Below are 19,827 nucleotides of genomic sequence, written 5' to 3'. Positions count from 1 at the left end.
AGGTTTTCCCTGCGGAATCCATGATTTCAACCAGTTCTCTAGAAATAACATGGGAGCCATATTTTCAGACTCCTCTGTGAATCCTGTGAATTGGAGTTTGTTTCTTCTCAAGCTGTTCTCCATGTCTTCAGCACACTGTCAATGGTGGCCATGGTGAAGAGTGCTCTCTTCATATTGGTTTTGAGGGTGGCTATGTTGTCTTCAATTGTGGCTATCCGATTATCTGCTGTCATCCTGGTCACTATATTTTAGAGGTTTTGCTTGAGGAGTGCAACGTATGCCTTCACTGTGCCAACTTTAACCTCCACTGCTTCTCGTAGGCTTGGATAATGAAGAGGATAGTGTTTATGTCACTGAGAGCTATAGTCTGTGGGGGTGTTGGTTTGGGCCCCTTTGGTCCGCATCTCTCACTGGGGTTGTGTATTTGTCAATTTTGGGTTGACCCTGAGTCGTGGGGGATTTGTCTTTGCCGATTACGGCATAGTGTATAGGAGACTATTGTACTGTTTTCATGTTATGGCCAGCCTGGCAGTTCTTGAGTTGTTCAGGAGTAGATCCTTGGATTATCAGAGTCTGTACCCCTTTATTAGGCAGGTGTGCAATGTCTGTCGCTTCAGTGCATAGGTGCATTGGCCCTCACCAGGCCATTTTCCCATTAAGTGTCCCCGGGCAGCATGAGCAACTGGTGGGTTCCCTGGTCAGTCGACTAGGGCCCAACTCGTCATGGCTCTGCCGGGTCTCAAACCCCCCCACCATCGGGAGGCAGCACTTGCAGTCAGGGGCCAGGTCCCCAGCCGCAGGTATTTCATGGGGGCAGTTCTGGTTTTTGCAATGCTGGAGAAGGGGGGGGAGACACAGGACTAGCAAGCAGCTTCCTTCAGAGTCAAGGGCTTCAAGCTGTCAGTTTGAGACCCAGTTGTTTTCAGAGTCCCCGATATAACTCGGCCTCCTCCCCTGGAGCCGCTCAAGGGTGAGATTGGTCTCCACTGCACCGGTGTGATGAAACCCGCACCCGTAGAGGGGCTCAAGAAATGCAGTTGGTATGCCCAATGTATTTAGCTTGTGTGTGGAGGCAGTATTTTGGGGCCTGGGTTGCACTCCCAGGTATCTCTGGATGGCCCGGGCTTGGTAGCAAACTGAGCAGGGTGGGAAGAATCGCTATCCAGTGCCAAGGCTTTCTGAGGGGAGCCCAGGAGTTTGGTGGCACCCCACACTGCTGGGATTGTCCCCGCACCCTGGGGAGAGATGGGTGTTGGTGTTGAGGTGCAAAGGGGCTTTCTTCACGTACTTCACCTGCTTGCTGGTGCATCCGGGACCGGTAGACGGCACCACACAGAGGGATCTTACATGCATCGGGGCCAGTGTCCAGCGATCCTGTTTCGGTCCCCCCAGGCTAGATGTGTCAGGTAGCCTCTTCGATGGGGTTGGATTCCAGAGGAGGACCTGGAGCATCAGTAGTGTGTCCCCGCCATCTTGGCCAGTCAGGAGCACACCCCAGTAAGAGAGGTCTTACAACTTTACCATAACACAAAGATGCTTGACACGTGCACCCTTAAAAGATGGGCCAGAGATCTCTATTCCGACAAAATAGGGCTTTAGAGATATATTCAAATATAAAGGGGACCTGAGATTTTTGCCTATATCCTGAAAAAAGGGGGCTAGCCTGTGAAAATATCGGTTAAAAGGCCTAAGAAACAAATTTGATCCCGACAGGTGAGATAAAGGCATCTTCATAATAGAAGGCGTCTTCCTAATAAAGGAATCAATACATTCCATAAAAGTTTCGAGAACGAGAGAATAAATATCATACTCAGTAAAAAAGATATCTTTTTTTTTAAATCTCATCTTTTTTTTATTTAATGCCTGTTTTTAGAGGGTCGGTGGAGCTGGTAGTTCTCCTCATTGCCTGATGATTTAAATATGGTGATGGGAGGCATATGCAAAGTTGTGAATATCACTGTTTAATTGAAGTTTGCCAAAAACTAAGGTTGGTCATATTTGCCGGCCGTTTGACCAGGGAGCCACTGCTGAATTATCTGTATAGGAGGCTGTAGGAGAGTAGGGTCTGCTATCCTATGGTCACCCCAAATTTTTGCTTTTTGCTTCACTGGTTTTTGACATATTGAGGCTGTGGGCCTGCTAATCAGACCCCCAGCCTGCTGTTCTCTCTAACTAAATTGACACTATGCACCCTAGGTGCATAACCAATTGGAAGTGGATCACCCTGTGAGCCCCTGTACCAGTGTACACTAGGTACCCAGGGCATTGGTGTATCTAAGGCCTGCCAAGGGCTGAAGCATGTATTATGCCACCCCAGGCTTGGCCTAACAAATTTGACACAACTGGCTGATCTCTCAGCTGGGGTAAGTTGGTGTAACCACCTCTTACTTAGGTGTAGTATACCTATACCTAACCTTAAATGGGACACATGTTAACCTAAGAGTCACTCCTATGGCAGGCCTTAACAATCCTGAAGGCAGAGTGCTTGGTTCCATGTGAGATGGTGCTCTGGCATGAGCTGAGCCTGTCTGCAGTGGTCGGAACAACTTCCTTCTACCGTTTCCAGATATCATCATACCATATACTCTTAAGTGCATTATGAACCTCGCGGTTAAATGCTATCTTTGGTTTGGCTTTATCAAAACATGTCGAGTAAGGTGTCATACGAATTGGAATACTAACCCCTCGCCAATTCTGGCAACGGGGTTAGCATTCCACCCTTCTACAGGGGCACGACATGTACAGTACCTGAAACCCGGGTAAAATCAGACATAGCCTCAGCTCCACAAAATGGATGCTGCCACCACAGACACAAGTCTGCCCTCCTGCTGCTGGGAGTCCTTCCAGCTTGGGAGACGTGGACAAAGGGTTTCCTGCCAGGGGAGGTGCGAGCACCACCCCAGACAGGATATTGTGTATTGGTCAGGTAGGGCTTGAACGGAATCAGACATGCCTGAGGCTCACAAGGAGCCTCGGTGCATATGCCAGTTCAAACCGGTCCTGGGGCACACCAGCCCCGGACCTGGGGCGAGCTGGACAAAGGATTGGGGGTGTAACCACCCCCCTTCCTGGTCCCACCCTTAGGGAGGGACCTAGCAGGTAGTCCGGCCCCTAGAATCCGCTTAAAGGTAGGAGCTGTGTCCTAAGACTTCAGACATCCTGGAATCAACTTAACCACAAGAGGAAGACGGGAACTTCGACGCTCTGCTGCACAGAGGACTGAAGGAAATTGATGCAAATGAAGATGTCACATAACACACTGAAGCTTCTCTTTACTTCAGGTAAGTTTATTCGAGAGGAACAGATGAAGCGTACACCACTCCAGCTGACTGAACACCAACTGCCTAGTTTAGAACACCGCTTGCCACCCGCACGTAATTAGAACCCCACAGATGTTCTACATAAAGAACCCCAGCAAAGCATAGAGAAAAGACTAGAACATGTGATAACTATTTACAACACATCTTCTTCCCTAAATATTGAACAATTAAACTACCATACAGATATTACACATACAATAAGCATGAGCATAAATAATAAATCAAATACATCAACATAAATAATCATTCAGATAGACAGGAGGTCTGCGGGACCTTACATCTCTAATCACAACAGATTGTTGAGCAGATGGTTGAGAATCATGACTATGAGAAACCCCCACCTGTGAGTTATCAGCCATGGTAGCATCTCCACCACCCTTCTCCCTACAATGAATTACCTCTGAAGAAACCGAAGACTCAGAAGTAGCCAACAAGTACCCACTACTGGGTAGACCATGTTCCACCAACTTACTACAGCCACTAGATGATGTTGACCTACAATAAAGTGCTACCCTGCGAAGATTCCACTTTTCACCATTATCCAGTACAACATAATGTGGAAAAACTTCCTTGACAACATATGGCCCTCTAAATTTTGTAAGACCCCTTATTACTCTCCCAGGTTTCACCTTAACCAAATCACCAACAGAGATTGTTTTAGAGATACACCCCTTCAACTCTGAAACCGTGCCTTCAACAATATAATTTTTAATCCAAGAGGGAGTAAGCTTAGTACCTGGACGTCTTCCACGCATGAGCTCAAATGGAGATTTGCCATCCTCCTTATGAACCGTGGTTCGATAGGCCCACACCATATCTTTAACCATTTCATCAGCAAATCCACCTGAGGCACACGCCATTTGAATAATCCCTTTCACAACTCTGTTAGCCCTCTCACACACACCATTTGCCTGTGGATTATAGAGCGAAGTACGATGATGAGTCACTCCACACCCAGATAAAAACACCCGCATTTTCTGCGAGGTAAGCTGAGTTCCATTATCCGTAATCAACACTGAAGGATAACCTTCATTAAGACATATATTCCTAAGAAATTGTATAGTACAGTCCGTGGTTATATCCTTAACAAATTCCACAGCAAGCCATTTGGAATACACATCAACAATAACTATGGCAAAGCGTTGAGTGCACGGTAATTCATCCATAGGACCAATAAAATCCAAACATCCACTATGCCATGGTAAATCCGGCGTGGTGATGTGGCTCACCTCTGAACTGGAGCCAACTCTGAGTCTCTTTTCACAATCCCTACAAGCTGAGCAATTTTCTACGCAAGACGCTACCTGAGCATCCATGCCTGGCCACCAAAAATCTGCCTTTAATCTACGCTGTGTAAGCGTTTGCCCTAGATGGCCTTCATGAGCCAATAATAACAGCTTGCATCTTAAACTGAAAGGTGGAATATACTTCTCCCCTCTCATTAAAATACTGTCGCCACAAGTCGACAATTCATCCAATACTTTGAGAAATGGCCGTACAGAAGGCTGAACACAACTTTCTCTTCTGGATCCTAATTTTACTAACTCCATCACTTTGACGAGAACTACATCATTTCTCATTGCAGTAAGCCATTCATCTTTAGTAAAACTACCCCCACTCAACGTTACTACATCATGAATGACAGCTACATCCCCATCCACATGCACATCAGAAAACTCATTCTCAGAGCCCTCTACTTTGACTGGGAGCCTTGAAAGGCAATCAGCTTGTATGTTACGCCAACCTTGAATATACACAATATCATACTGATACTCTTGTAGTTTTGAGGCCAACCTTGCCAATCTTGGTGAACCCTTCCCGGCACCTCCTGGAGACAAAACTTTTACTAAGGGTTTGTGGTCAGTTTTGAGCTGAAATTTTGTACCCCACAAGTATGTTCTAAAGTACTGTACTCCCCAAGCAGCAGCTAACGCCTCCTTCTCAATTACTGAGTAATTCAGTTCAGAAGCAGACAGCGTACGTGACGCAAAAGCAATGGTTTTCTCCCCTTCATGACATTTCTGTAACAAAACTGCCCCTAAGCCTGTAGCACTCGCATCCACCATCAAAATAGACATGCGCTTGATATTAAAGGGAGTCAACACCCTGGCCTCACTCAATTCCTTTTTTATCAAATCAAAACACTCTTGGTGCTCAACATTCCAACAAAATTTTACTCCTTTTTTTAACAAAGCCCTCAACACCAACGTCTTGTCCGAGAAATTCTTCACAAATCTAGCATAAAATTCAATAAGTCCCATGAATGACCTAAGTTGTTCTTTTTCAGTGGGAGGTGGAGCTAGATTAATGGCTTCTAAAAGATTCCTCTTTGGTTTAACACCTTGAGCTGAAATCTCATAGCCCAAATACTCTATGTGTTGAACCAAGAAACAACATTTCTCTTTTCGTAACGTCAAACCAGCATCATCTATTCTTTGTAATACATTTCTGAGCACAGAATTATGTTCTGAAACAGTGTCCCCAAACACCAATATGTCATCTTGAAAAAACACTGCTTTCTTTATGCCAGTAAAAATCTCTGTGACTAACCGTTGAAACACACTGGCAGCTGATATTAACCCAAACGGAAGTCTGGTGAACTGAAATGTGCCCTCAGTGGTTATAAACGCTGTTAATTCTTTAGATTCATCGTGAAGTCTAATCTGATGGTAAGCGCTCTTCAAATCTAGTTTTGTGAAGAACTTTGCCCCCTGTAGAGTAGACACTAACTCCCCTATATTAGGGAGAGGAAACGTGTCTGCTACCACATGCTTATTTAACGATCTTAAGTCCACACAGAACCTAATTTTGCCATCCGCCTTCTGCGTGATAACCACCGGAGACACCCATGCAGATGCCTCCACAGGTTCAATAACACCCCCTTGCAACATTTCTTCAATTACTTTTCTAACTTCGTCTTTGACTGATATCGGTACTCTTCTTGCTTTATGCTGTACTGGAATTGTGCCCTTCTTTATCACGATCTTGTGAACATACCCCTTTAGTTCACCCAACTGCTCTCTAAAAACGTTCTTCGCACCATCAAGTATGTCACTAACAGTGTTATCATCTATAACCATTACCTGGTTGGGTGCTCTTGGATTCACTATGATATGCAGATCATATTGATGAATCCATCCAAGAATTGGTGGACCATCTACAGCAACATATACTTTCCCTTTGATAGACCTGTTCTCAAAATGTATGTCTGCATCAAAATACCCCAACAAGTCTATTCTCTCACCCTGGTAGCCCGTTGGAGAAATATCACTTTCCTTCAATTTCGTTTCACCCCACTTGTCTTTGAATATATCCTGGGGAATAATTGTGTGTCTCGAACCAGTGTCGACCATCAAGATTACTGGGCACTCATTAACTGTAAATTCAGCTTTAGGTCTTTTTTCCCTCTTCTCATTGTCAATACTACTAACCTCGTCACTCACACTCAAAATTTTATCTTTCTCACGTCTTATTTCGATAGGTTTATCCTCAATGACAGCTACATTAACGCTGCCTTTACTTCTGCACATCCTAGAGAAATGACCCAATCTTCCACACTTGAGACATTCCTTATTATTCGCAAAACAGAATTTTGCTTCTGAGCTGTGACTCATACTACCACATCTTGAGCAACATCTACTATTGGGATATTTTACTAAACTATTCTTTTTTAAAGGATTTTTCCCTTTAAACCTGACTACCCCAATAGCCTCTTCATTTTCTATCTCACACTCACTCTTAAGCTTTTCTGACACCACCGAAATCTGCTGTGAACTATATTTATCTAGTTCCTTCATACATTTCTCCGACTCTTCCACAACTTTCGCCAAATCAATAGCTAATTTCAAGGACGGATTCTTGGCCGCCCACAACCTCTCCTGAATTTTCCTATTGTTGCACTGTACTATGAGCTGATCACGTATCAACTCATCACTCATTGCCCCAAAATTACATTTCACAGAGAGTTCTCTGAGTCGTGCTACAAAGTCATCAATAGATTCCTCTGTACGTTGTTTGTGAGTGTAGAACTTGTATCTGTTCATAACAAGGTTTTCTTCCTTGCCAAACCTCACTTCTAGTCTGGTTATAGCCTCCTTATATTCATTTGGAATGGGTTGTCCACTTGCTTGTAAAGCTTGAGGAAGATATTGAAATTCACGTTGGCCCTCTTTCCCTAAGGCACTTAATAGTAACGCCTTTTTCCTCTTTGCAGAAAACTCTTGTCCATCTAGGGCATCTAGATAGTTGTCAAACATGCGTATCCAGTCTTCCCAAGAAATTGACGGAGTGCCTGGTTCACTGAGGAATTGAGGTGGTAGTGTGACGGTGACCTGTTGATTCGACTGTTGCGTCATGGTACACCTAATTCACTGGAGCAGATAAATTCCCTCTGAACCTTAATCCCAAATAAACAAAATAAAAAAAAAATAGTACAACTCCTTTTTCCACCGAAAATGTTCAAAACCAGATTTTCCTTTTTTATTTTTATTTCACTGCTACTCGTTATCCTATTGATGATAGTTTCACCAAAGAAAACTACTCCATTGGCATTAACTCGTAAATGCCGTCATTGCAGACTACTCTCGTTGAATTTTTCTTCAATTCCGTTTCCCCAATCCAAAATGGCGCTTTCTGGCGTGTGACGTCACGCCGTCACGGCTGCGCAGCACGTTGATGTGCGAGCATACGGGAAGAGACGCTGAGCCAGGACCGTTGCTTAGCAGCACTCGAACTCAGCGCGCGCTGAGGAGCGAGCGCACTGCTGCCTAGCAACTCCTTCCCCGAAAATGCCGATAAACTTGTTTAACTCACAGTTCGCTGCTCTGAGTCCTTTTTTTTTCCGCCAGCCCTTTCGCCGTTTTCTGGATTAGAGACCTTGTGAAGTAGTCGTTCGTGCCTCAACACCGCGTGAATTCTTGCGGAGGGTGTCGCTTTGGAGATCTGTTCCGTAGAAAGCCCTCTCACTCGTCCAGTCAGCTACGATCGTCGCCAAAATGATGCAAATGAAGATGTCACATAACACACTGAAGCTTCTCTTTACTTCAGGTAAGTTTATTCGAGAGGAACAGATGAAGCGTACACCACTCCAGCTGACTGAACACCAACTGCCTAGTTTAGAACACCGCTTGCCACCCGCACGTAATTAGAACCCCACAGATGTTCTACATAAAGAACCCCAGCAAAGCATAGAGAAAAGACTAGAACATGTGATAACTATTTACAACAGAAATCTCCCCTATGGTCAGGGAGTGACCATCTTGCTAACGCAAGCACCAACCAGCTATTGAACGTCTGCTTTGCCGCCGCCTCCCGCCGGAGCCCGAGCCCAGAGCCCAACAAGACCTGGACCTCCAGACCTCTCACCGCCCGATCCACAGTCCCTGAGAAGAAGGAACCCGTGGAGGCACCGAGACACGTGGAGCCAGCCATCTTGGAAGACCGACGACAAGCTGCAAGCGCAACGGCAGAGGCTCCCTCCAAGTTGTGCTTTGGGTCCTGAGAAGCCCAACCACCGAGCAGCATCTGCACCAAAGGTGAGCCCTCCAGCATCTCCACGATCTGCGTGGGGCCCCTCTGCACTTTGCATCTCGACGCGCCTGCCCGGTCCCTGGCCCGTTGGCTAGTGGCCATTTTGGCGACCTATTTTTAAATCAACGACGCTGGTCTGGTTGCTCCAGACTGGCCCTTGCTGCTCTCCAAAAGAGCAGCCCCTCTGACCTTGCTGGTCAGAACAATCAGCTTTCTTGAACTTCCACGACTCCTGCCTTTGCCAAGGCTTGTTTGCTTCTTTCGAGTCGCCGACACCTCCGACAGCGAGAGCCTGCGTGGGACAGCTCGTGACTCGACTCCTGGACATCGTCGACCTTCAGGGACCACGTGGCTGCGGAGACAAGCTACACCTAACCACCTGTTGGCACCCGACATCGCCTGGTACCTACCTGGTGCCACGCCGGTCACTGGCTAGTGACTGTGAACACTGTCCCCTCTGCTTTCAGGTCTTCTACAACTCCGATCCACCCTTGGATCCAACGCAGCTCTTCTGGACCGACCGCCTGCAGCATCTTTGTCATCAGGCTCCATTGAATCGATAGAAGAAACCCGACGCACTTCGAGATCTATGCACCCGCTTCCTGTGGGTGAGGTAAAGCTGGCACTCCGATGCCCAAGTGTAGAGAAACATCTCTAGTGTCTGTGTTTTGAATCTTGAGATCGTAGTCCATCCAGAAGACCCTTTCTGCAGTAACTTTTTAACTTTTACGCACCCATTGAACACCTATGGGAGCACGCATGTGACTTTCCTCACTGCACACGCGACCCGTGGACCTCCTGGTCACTAACTGAAGTTAGCTCCTTGTAGGCCCAGCGATTCTAGAGGCCCTAGGCCTTTTCCCTTTCCTGTTCGTGGTACTTATACCACTATTTTAGTATATGGTTTGAGTGGCCACCAGGGCCCATCCATATAAAGTGCAACTTCTGTATATTATAACGTTGTCTTGTTTAACGATTTGTGCTCCTGTGCTCATAAAGAGTCTAGGGGATACTTTGAGAAATAAATACATATATATTTTGAATATATATCTGTGTGGTGTCCTTTCATTGGTATAAAGGGGGGTTACATTTGGTAAAACAGCCTGCTTAACACGCTTTAACGAGTTTAGCCTCAAAGACTGCTTAGCCTACGCTACCACTAGGGCAGCTAGTCCGAAAAGGTTGACTTACAACCACACCATAAGGGTTGCTTGGCATGGTACAAGGTGGTCACTTTAACTAGTGAACATCATATACCAGGCCAACTTCTCACATTGGTGAGCAGCGGTTGGATTTGAGCTTGCTGTGTTTTACCATTGTAATCTCTTGGTTACCAATTGAAAGATCACATAGGTACCTGTAGGTACATATAAAACAAGATAGATATACTTAAGTTCTACTGAACTTAGTTGTTGTAGAGCAAAGGGAGTAGCACACCCTGACTACAACTACTAGATAGGTTTAGTAGGAAAACCCAAGTGTAGGTAGATTGCAACACATCCACCCACACTGAAGAGCAATGGCTGGGGCAGAGGGGTCCAATGTACCCATCTCTGTTGAGAGTGACCCCCAGAGGGCACCATCCATCTTTGCTACCCTAAACCAAAATGAGCTCAGGCAGTTGGCAAATATCAGGGGCCTTAAACAGCCCAAGAACCCTACCTCTGCTGAACTCAGAGAGCTTTTACAAGCTGATGAAGATCAGAAAGCTCTCAAGAAAGCCTCCCAGTTAGACCCCTTAGGGACAGGAACAGGAGGCCCTCCTTCTGAAGATGCCACTGAAGTACCCCTTTCCCACAGTCTCCCCTTAGTTGAGAATCTGACTACAGATGATGAGAATCAGCATAGGGACAGGGATGACAAAGGGGGTGAATCTGACAGTAGTAGCAGTTCAGATGGGAGAGATAGCCCAGTGCCAGGTGCCAGACCTGGCTCAGCTAACTTAAGGCTACTGGGGACTGAGAATGGGTTCACCCCATTGGATCTCCCTAGTGGACTTAACCAGGGGCTTGGGAGGCAAAGGAATCACTCAGGTGAATCTAATGCTTCTCATACCTCTAGAGGCTCTCAAGGTCACTCCAGGAGAAGGATGACCAGCCCTCAGAGGAGGGAGCATGAGGCCAGAATGCAGGAAGCCCAGCTGAGGATCAGGAAGCAGGAGCTAGAGGTAGCCCTGATGGAAGAGAAACTGAACAAGGCTAGGCAACCTAAAGAGGGTGGGTCTATACCCACTGGTGGCAGCATTGTCCCTAAGGACAAAGATAGGGTCTTTGACAATAGGAACCTGTCCAAGGTTGTGCCCCCCTACAAAAGTGGGGATGACATCCACAAATGGATGACTGCTCTTGAGAGAGCCTGCAAAGTGCAGCAGGTTCCTGAAGACCAGTGGGCAGCAATCTTATGGCTCTCCTTTGAAGGAAGAGGCAGAGATAGACTCCTCACTGTTAGGGAGGAGGATGTCAGAAATTACAGAGCCCTGAAGAGTGTCCTAGTTGATGGGTTAGGCTTAACCACTGAACAGTACAGGTTAATGTTCAGAGACACCCAGAAGACACAGACTCAGGACTGATCTGAATACATTGAATGTGCCACTAAGGCTTTGGAGGGTTGGTTGCTGGGAAGTAAGGTATCTGATTATACAGGATTGTACAATTTGATGATGAGAGAACAGATTTTAAATAACTGTCAGAACCAGCAACTGCATCAACACTTGGTTGACTCAGATCTGACCTCTCCCCAAGAATTGGGAAAGAAGGCAGACAAATGGGTCAGAACCAGGGTTAAGCAAAAGAACCAGAACCAGGCTCAAGGGGGTGATCAGAAGAAAACAGACCAAAAGGGTGGAGATCAGAAATCTAAAGACCAGAAGTCTTCAACAGGGCCCCAAACTAGTACTAACGAGGGTGGGTCCCAGCCTAAAGGGAAGAAGAAAGAAGGTCCAAAGAAACCGTGGTGCAAATCTTGCAAGAATACAACTCACTGGACTAGTGATTGTAAGAAGGGTGGAGCCCCCAACACTGTTGCCCCTAAGGCACCTGCTCCCAGTACTACTGTTAGCAGTGTTGGTCCCCAGACAAAGGGTGTAGTGGGAATCACTATGGGAACTGAAGGAGATTCTGACTTAGACAGAACCCTGACACAGGCAGTCTTGATCTGTGATGGGGACATGGATTTGTCCCTGACTGTGAGCCCCAGTAACCTGGGCAAGTACAGACAGACTCCTTTAATAAATGAAAAAGTGGCTCAAGCCTACAGGGACACATGTGCCAGTGTCACTATGGTGACACCAGGCTTTGTGGATCCTGGACAGTACATACCAGGTGAGAATTACCTGGTGACCAATGCCAGCAATGCCACTACTTCACATAGTGTGGCAGTTGTTAACTTCTCATGGGGAGGGGTAACTGGCCTCAAAAGGGTTGTGGTTAGTGCAGACCTCCCAGTAGAATGTTTGTTGGGCAATGACCTAGAGAGTTCTCTATGGTCAGAAGTGGAGTACAGGACACATGCAGAGATGTTAGGTATATCACCACATGTCCTTGCTGTGACCAGGTCACAGGCCAAAAGGTGCCTTACTGAACCACAGGTCTTGGATCCTGGAACAATGGACCAAGCACCTACCAAGAAGAAGAACAGGAGGGTTAAGGCTGTGCCTTCCCCCCTGCCTCAAGGTGATGATCAGCCTTCCCAGGAAGATTATCTAGAGAACGCTGAAGGAACTGTCCCTGAAGAGCTTGAACCTGATCAGGTTGAGTTTCTGGGGACAGGGGGACCTTCCAGGGCTGACTTGGGGCAGGCTCAGTTAACCTGTCCATCTCTTGAACCCCTCAGACAGCTGGCTGCTGCTGAGGCTGCTGGGAATGCTCAAGGTACACATAAAGTGTATTGGGATGATGGGCTCCTTTATTCAGAGGCTAGAGACCCAAAACCTGGTGTAACCAGGAGGTTGGTTATACCTCTGCAATTTAGGGGCTTCCTTCTTACCTTGGCCCATGATATTCCTCTAGCAGGACACTTAGGCCAGAACAAGACTTGGGACAGGCTTGTCCCTCACTTTCACTGGCCTCACATGAATGAAGATACAAAGGAGTTTTGTCGCTCCTGTGTGACCTGCCAAGCCAGTGGCAAATCAGGTGGCACAACAAAGGCCCCCCCTAATACCACTACCTGTGGTGGGGGTCCCCTTTGAAAGAGTGGGAATAGATATAGTGGGTCCCATGGATCCTCCCACTGCATCTGGGCACAGATTTATACTGGTGGTAGTGGATCATGCCACCAGGTATCCAGAGGCAATTCCCCTTCGGACCACTACAGCTCCTGTTGTGGCCAGGGCCCTGCTAGGAGTATTCTCCAGAGTGGGGTTTCCTAAGGAGGTGGTTTCTGACAGAGGTACCAACTTCATGTCAGGATACTTGACAGCTATGTGGAAGGAATGTGGTGTCAACTACAAGTTCACCACTCCTTATCACCCACAATGCAATGGGCTTGTTGAGAGATTCAACAAGACCCTAAAGGGTATGATCAAAGGATTACCTGAAAAGCTCAGGCGAAGATGGGACATCCTTCTACCCTGCCTTCTGTTTGCTTACAGAGAGGTCCCACAAAAAGGAGTTGGCTACAGCCCCTTTGAATTGTTGTTTGGGCACCCTGTGAGAGGCCCACTGTGTTTAGTGAAGGAAGGATGGGAGTTACCTCTCAAAAAGCCTAAACAAGACATAGTGGACTATGTACTTGGTCTCCGCTCCAGGATGGCTGAGTATATGGAGAAGGCATCCAAAAACCTTGAGGCAAGCCAGGCCTTACAGAAAGCTTGGCATGACCAAAAGGCTGTCTTGGTTGAGTTTCAGCCAGGACAGAAGGTATGGGTGTTGGAGCCAGTGGCCCCAGCAGCACTCCAAGACCAATGGTCTGGACCCCATACAATCCTGGAAATGAAGGGAGAGGTCACCTACTTGGTGGACCTAGGAACTCCCAGGAGTCCCCACAGGGTACTCCATGTTAACGGGTTAAAAGCATATGTTGACAGGGCAGACATGGGCTTGCTCATGGCTACAGATGAGGGACAGGAGGAAGAGAGTGACCCTCTCCCAGACCTGTTGTCTCAGAACCCTGAAGATGGTTCAGTTGAAGGAGTGACCCTTGGAGGCAACCTCACTGAGCATCAGCAGATTGAATGTAGACAGGTTCTACAATCATTTCAACACATGTTTTCCTTGATACCTAGTCAAACTGACTGGTGTACCCATGTGGTGGACACTGGTGACAGTCTGCCTGTGAAGAAAAAACTTTACAGACAACCTGACCACGTCAGGGACTGTATAAAGGCTGAGGTACACAAAATGCTGGAATTGGGTGTCATTGAACCCTCAGAGAGCCCCTGGGCTAGCCCAGTGGTTCTGGTCCCCAAACCTCACACCAAAGATGGCAAGAGAGAGATGAGGTTCTGTGTGGATTACAGAGGACTCAATGCTGTCACTAGGACAGATGCACATCCTATTCCAAGGGCAGATGAGCTCATAGACAAACTAGCTTCCGCTAAGTTCTTGAGCACATTTGACTTGACAGCTGGCTATTGGCAAATCAGATTAGCTGAGGAGTCTAAGGCCAAAACAGCATTCTCAACCCCAGGTGGGCATTATCAATTTTTGGTGATGCCCTTTGGTCTGAAGAATGCACCTGCCACCTTCCAAAGGTTGGTGAATCAAGTCCTTACTGGGTTGGATGATTTTTGTGCAGCATATCTTGATGACATTGCTGTCTTTAGCTTCACCTGGGAGGATCACCTGATCCACCTGAAGAAGGTACTTGGGGCTCTGCAAAAGGAAGGCCTCACTATCAAGGCTACTAAGTGCCAGATAGGGCAGAGTAAGGTTGTGTATTTGGGCCACCTTGTAGGTGGAGGCCAAGTTCAACCACTGGAGAGTAAGATACAATCCATCAAGGACTGGTTTCCTCCAACCACCCAGACTCAAGTTCGAGCTTTCTTGGGCTTGACTGGGTACTACAGGAAGTTTGTTAAGAACTATGGGTCCATTGTGACTCCTCTTAATGATCTGACATCCAAGAAGATGCCCAAAAAGGTCCAGTGGACAGTAAGCTGTCAAAAGGCATTTGATGACCTGAAAAAAGGCCATGTGCTCTGCACCTATCCTGAAAAGTCCTGACTACTCCAAAGAGTTTATTGTCCAAACAGATGCTTCTGAGTTGGGTGTGGGAGCTGTGCTGTCACAACTTAATATAGATGGTCAAGACCAACCCATTGCTTTTATTAGCAGAAGGTTGACCCCCAGAGAGAAGAATTGGTCAGCTATTGAGAGGGAGGCCTTTGCTGTGGTGTGGGCCCTGAAGAAGCTGAGGCCATACTTGTTTGGCACTCACTTCAAGATTCAGACCGACCATAAGCCCCTCTTGTGGCTAAATCAGATGAAGGGTGAAAACCCCAAACTGCTTAGGTGGTCCATTTCCCTACAGGGGATGGACTTTACAGTGGAGCACCGGCCAGGTACAGACCATGGGAATGCAGATGGTCTCTCCAGGTACTTCCACTTAGGACATGAAGACGAGACTGGTCAAGGCTAGTTTAATGTCCCTGCGTTTGGGGGGGGTTGTGTAGGAGAGTAGGGTCTGCTATCCTATGGTCACCCCAAATTTTTGCTTTTTGCTTCACTGGTTTTTGACATATTGAGGCTGTGGGCCTGCTAATCAGACCCCCAGCCTGCTGTTCTCTCTAACTAAATTGACACTATGCACCCTAGGTGCATAACCAATTGGAAGTGGATCACCCTGTGAGCCCCTGTACCAGTGTACACTAGGTACCCAGGGCATTGGTGTATCTAAGGCCTGCCAAGGGCTGAAGCATGTATTATGCCACCCCAGGCTTGGCCTAACAAATTTGACACAACTGGCTGATCTCTCAGCTGGGGTAAGTTGGTGTAACCACCTCTTACTTAGGTGTAGTATACCTATACCTAACCTTAAATGGGACACATGTTAACCTATGAGTCACTCCTATGGCAGGCCTTAACAATCCTGAAGGCAGAGTGCTTGGTTCCATGTGAGATGGTGCTCTGGCATGAGCTGAGCCTGTCTGCAGTGGTCAGAACAACTTCCTTCTACCGTTTACAGATATCGTCATACCATATACTCTTAAGTGCATTATGAACCTCGCGGTTAAATGCTATCTTTGGTTTGGCTTTATCAAAACATGTCGAGTAAGGTGTCATACGAATTGGAATACTAACCCCTCGCCAATTCTGGCGACGGGGTTAGCATTCCACCCTTCTAGAGGGGCACGACATGTACAGTACCTGAAACCCGGGTAAAATCAGACATAGCCTCAGCTCCACAAAATGGATGCTGCCACCACAGACACAAGTCTGCCCTCCTGCTGCTGGGAGTCCTTCCAGCTTGGGAGACGTGGACAAAGGGTTTCCTGCCAGGGGAGGTGCGAGCACCACCCCAGACAGGATTTTGTGTATTGGTCAGGTAGGGCTTGAACGGAATCAGACATGCCTGAGGCTCACAAGGAGCCTCGGTGCATATGCCAGTTCAAACCGGTCCTGGGGCACACCAGCCCCGGACCTGGGGCGAGCTGGACAAAGGATTGGGGGTGTAACCACCCCCCTTCCTGGTCCCACCCTTAGGGAGGGACCTAGCAGGTAGTCCGGCCCCTAGAATCCGCTTAAAGGTAGGAGCTGTGTCCTAAGACTTCAGACATCCTGGAATCAACTTAACCACAAGAGGAAGACGGGAACTTCGACGCTCTGCTGCACAGAGGACTGAAGGAAATCTCCCCTATGGTCAGGGAGTGACCATCTTGCTAACGCAAGCACCAACCAGCTATTGAACGTCTGCTTTGCCGCCGCCTCCCGCCGGAGCCCAAGCCCAGAGCCCAACAAGACCTGGACCTCCAGACCTCTCACCGCCCGATCCACAGTCCCTGAGAAGAAGGAACCCGTGGAGGCACCGAGACACGTGGAGCCAGCCATCTTGGAAGACCGACGACAAGCTGCAAGCGCAATGACAGAGGCTCCCTCCAAGTTGTGCTTTGGGTCCTGAGAAGCCCAACCACCGAGCAGCATCTGCACCAAAGGTGAGCCCTCCAGCATCTCCACGATCTGCGTGGGGCCCCTCTGCACTTTGCATCTCGACGGGCCTGGCCCGTTGGCTAGTGGCTATTTTGGCGACCTATTTTTAAATCAACGACGCTGGTCTGGTTGCTCCAGACTGGCCCTAGCTGCTCTCCAAAAGAGCAGCCCCTCTGACCTTGCTGGTCAGAACAATCAGCTTTCTTGAACTTCCACGACTCCTGCCTTTGCCAAGGCTTGTTTGCTTCTTTCGAGGCGCCGACACCGCCGACAGCGAGAGCCTGCGTGGGACAGCTCGTGACTCGACTCCTGGACGTCGTCGACCTTCAGGGACCACGTGGCTGCGGAGACAAGCTACACCTAACCACCTGTTGGCACCCGACATCGCCTGGTACCTACCTGGTGCCACGCCGGTCACTGGCTAGTGACTGTGAACACTGTCCCCTCTGCTTTCAGGTCTTCTACAACTCCGATCCACCCTTGGATCCAACGCAGCTTTTCTGGACCGACCGCCTGCAGCATCTTTGTCATCAGGCTCCATTGAATCGATAGAAGAAACCCGACGCACTTCGAGACCTATGCACCTGCTTCCTGTGGGTGAGGTAAAGCTGGCACTCCGGTGCCCAAGTGTAGAGAAACATCTCTAGTGTCTGTGTTTTGAATCTTGAGATCGTAGTCCATCCAGAAGACCCTTTCTGCAGTAACTTTTTAACTTTTACGCACCCATTGAACACCTATGGGAGCACGCGTGTGACTTTCCTCACTGCACACACGACCCATGGATCTCCTGGTCACTAACTGAAGTTAGCTCCTTGTAGGCCCAGCGATTGTAGAGGCCCTAGGCCTTTTCCCTTTCCTGTTCGTGGTACTTATACCACTATTTTAGTATATGGTTTGAGTGGCCACCAGGGCCCATCCATATAAAGTGCAACTTCTGTATATTATAACGTTGTCTTGTTTAACGATTTGTGCTCCTGTGCTCATAAAGAGTCTAGGGGATACTTTGAGAAATAAATACATATATATTTTGAATATATATCTGTGTGGTGTCCTTTCATTGGTATAAAGGGGGGTTACATTTGGTAAAACAGCCTGCTTAACACGCTTTAACGAGTTTAGCCTCAAAGACTGCTTAGCCTACGCTACCACTAGGGCAGCTAGTCCGAAAAGGTTGACTTACAACCACACCATAGGGTTGCTTGGCATGGTACAAGGTGGTCACTTTAACTAGTGAACATCATATACCAGGCCAACTTCTCACAGAGGCTAACTCACTTTACATGAATTACAGTCCATTATCACATTGTTAAATTCTGTCTTGCTGAGGTCTGTCTCTCTAAATGTTACTGCCCCCTCATATTGATTCACTCTCATAACTGCTGACAATTTTTAAATGATTGATCATACATAATGGTTGTCCAGATTTTCCAAAACTCATTGAGCCTGATACACAAAGCCATTTGCACATGTAGGTTTCAGACATGCTAATGTTTTGTCTCACAAGTGCAAACCCATGTTCAGTATTTGCAAAATTTGGGTTTGCAGTTTTGAAGTAATTTACACATGTGTAATATTAACCCATGAGGATTAATAATAGACATGTGTATACCCTACTGCAGATGTAGAGAGGAGGGGGCATATTCATGAAAGTTATAGCACAGGGCAGCACAGCAAGTCACCTTGCTGCGCTACCCTGTGTCACAGGGAAAGGGCAGGAGTGCACCGTATTTAACCAATGCGGCACATTCCTGCCCTTCCACTTGCACTGGTGCCTTTTTGGCAGCTTAGTGCCAGCACAAGCACCTGTGCATGATGGTGAAAGGGTGCCTGTATTACAGACAGTATTGTTTTTGTTTTGGAAGGGCACCTTCCTGAACAAAAACAATCCTGAGAGGCTTTTTCCTCTTTCTCCAAGTGCTGCAGAATGAAGCACGCATAGAAAGAGTTAAAACGAGGAGAAATAAAGATATTTCTCCTCAGGACGCCTCTCCAGAGGAGCAGTGGTTAACGATAGCCTCCGCAGTGCTGGGGGCCCCCGAGCTCCAGGGGGCCCCTTTCGGTGCTATGCATGGACGGCAGACTAGAATGGGTCCGGTGCGTTGGCCCACTCCATGTAACATGCAGGGTGCCCCTCAAGTTTCGTTATGCTACTGCTGGGAAGTAGTATATTTTTGGTGCATTCCCAGGTTTACCAGGTTTGGTAAATCAAGAAATGCATAAAAAACCATGGGAGATGCGTGCGAACACCCATGCCACACCCATGGAACGCCTCCCTGGCGCAAAGTAATGCAACGCAGCGATTTGCGCTGCGTTGCATTACTCCAGATTTATGACGCCAATTAAAGCCACGAAAAGTGGCTTTGCGTGGTTTAAAAAAATCTGCCTTAAAGGTTTACATCACGCATGTACCACGTTGCGTGGTGCAAGCATGACGCAAACCTCTAATAAAATTGCCCCGTGGTGTTCAAGTGTGTGAATGCCCCGAAAAGATTGGAAACACCTATTTCTTCACACATTTTTTCCACCGTGGAAATGGGCAGAGGCTTAACTCTGGTCAACAGTCCGAGCAAATCAGTTTCCAGGATGAGAATGCAAAGCTCTACTAATGAATTCAAGTAGGATTTACCAAATTGTTGCAGGTTTTTAACAGTGCTTTTGGAAGCCTTTGGAATTTCCTGCACTTTGGAAACCCAAGGAAGATGATAAGGAAGACGGTAAAACTCTGAACTGAGTCAATTAAAAGGGCATTTAGATTTGAGGCACTATAGCAGGGTGAATTTGATCATGGTAATATCAGAAACGGAGGTGATGAGGGAAGTGGTGTAATTAAGTGTATTCAGTATTACACCTGAGAATTTTCTATTTACGGATAAAAAAGGCAATTAGTAGAT

The sequence above is a fragment of the Triturus cristatus genome, chromosome 6, assembly GCF_964204655.1.
Source record: "Triturus cristatus chromosome 6, aTriCri1.1, whole genome shotgun sequence".
Classification (NCBI taxonomy): Eukaryota; Metazoa; Chordata; class Amphibia; order Caudata; family Salamandridae; genus Triturus; species Triturus cristatus.
Note: the sequence above shows the minus strand (reverse complement) of the source record.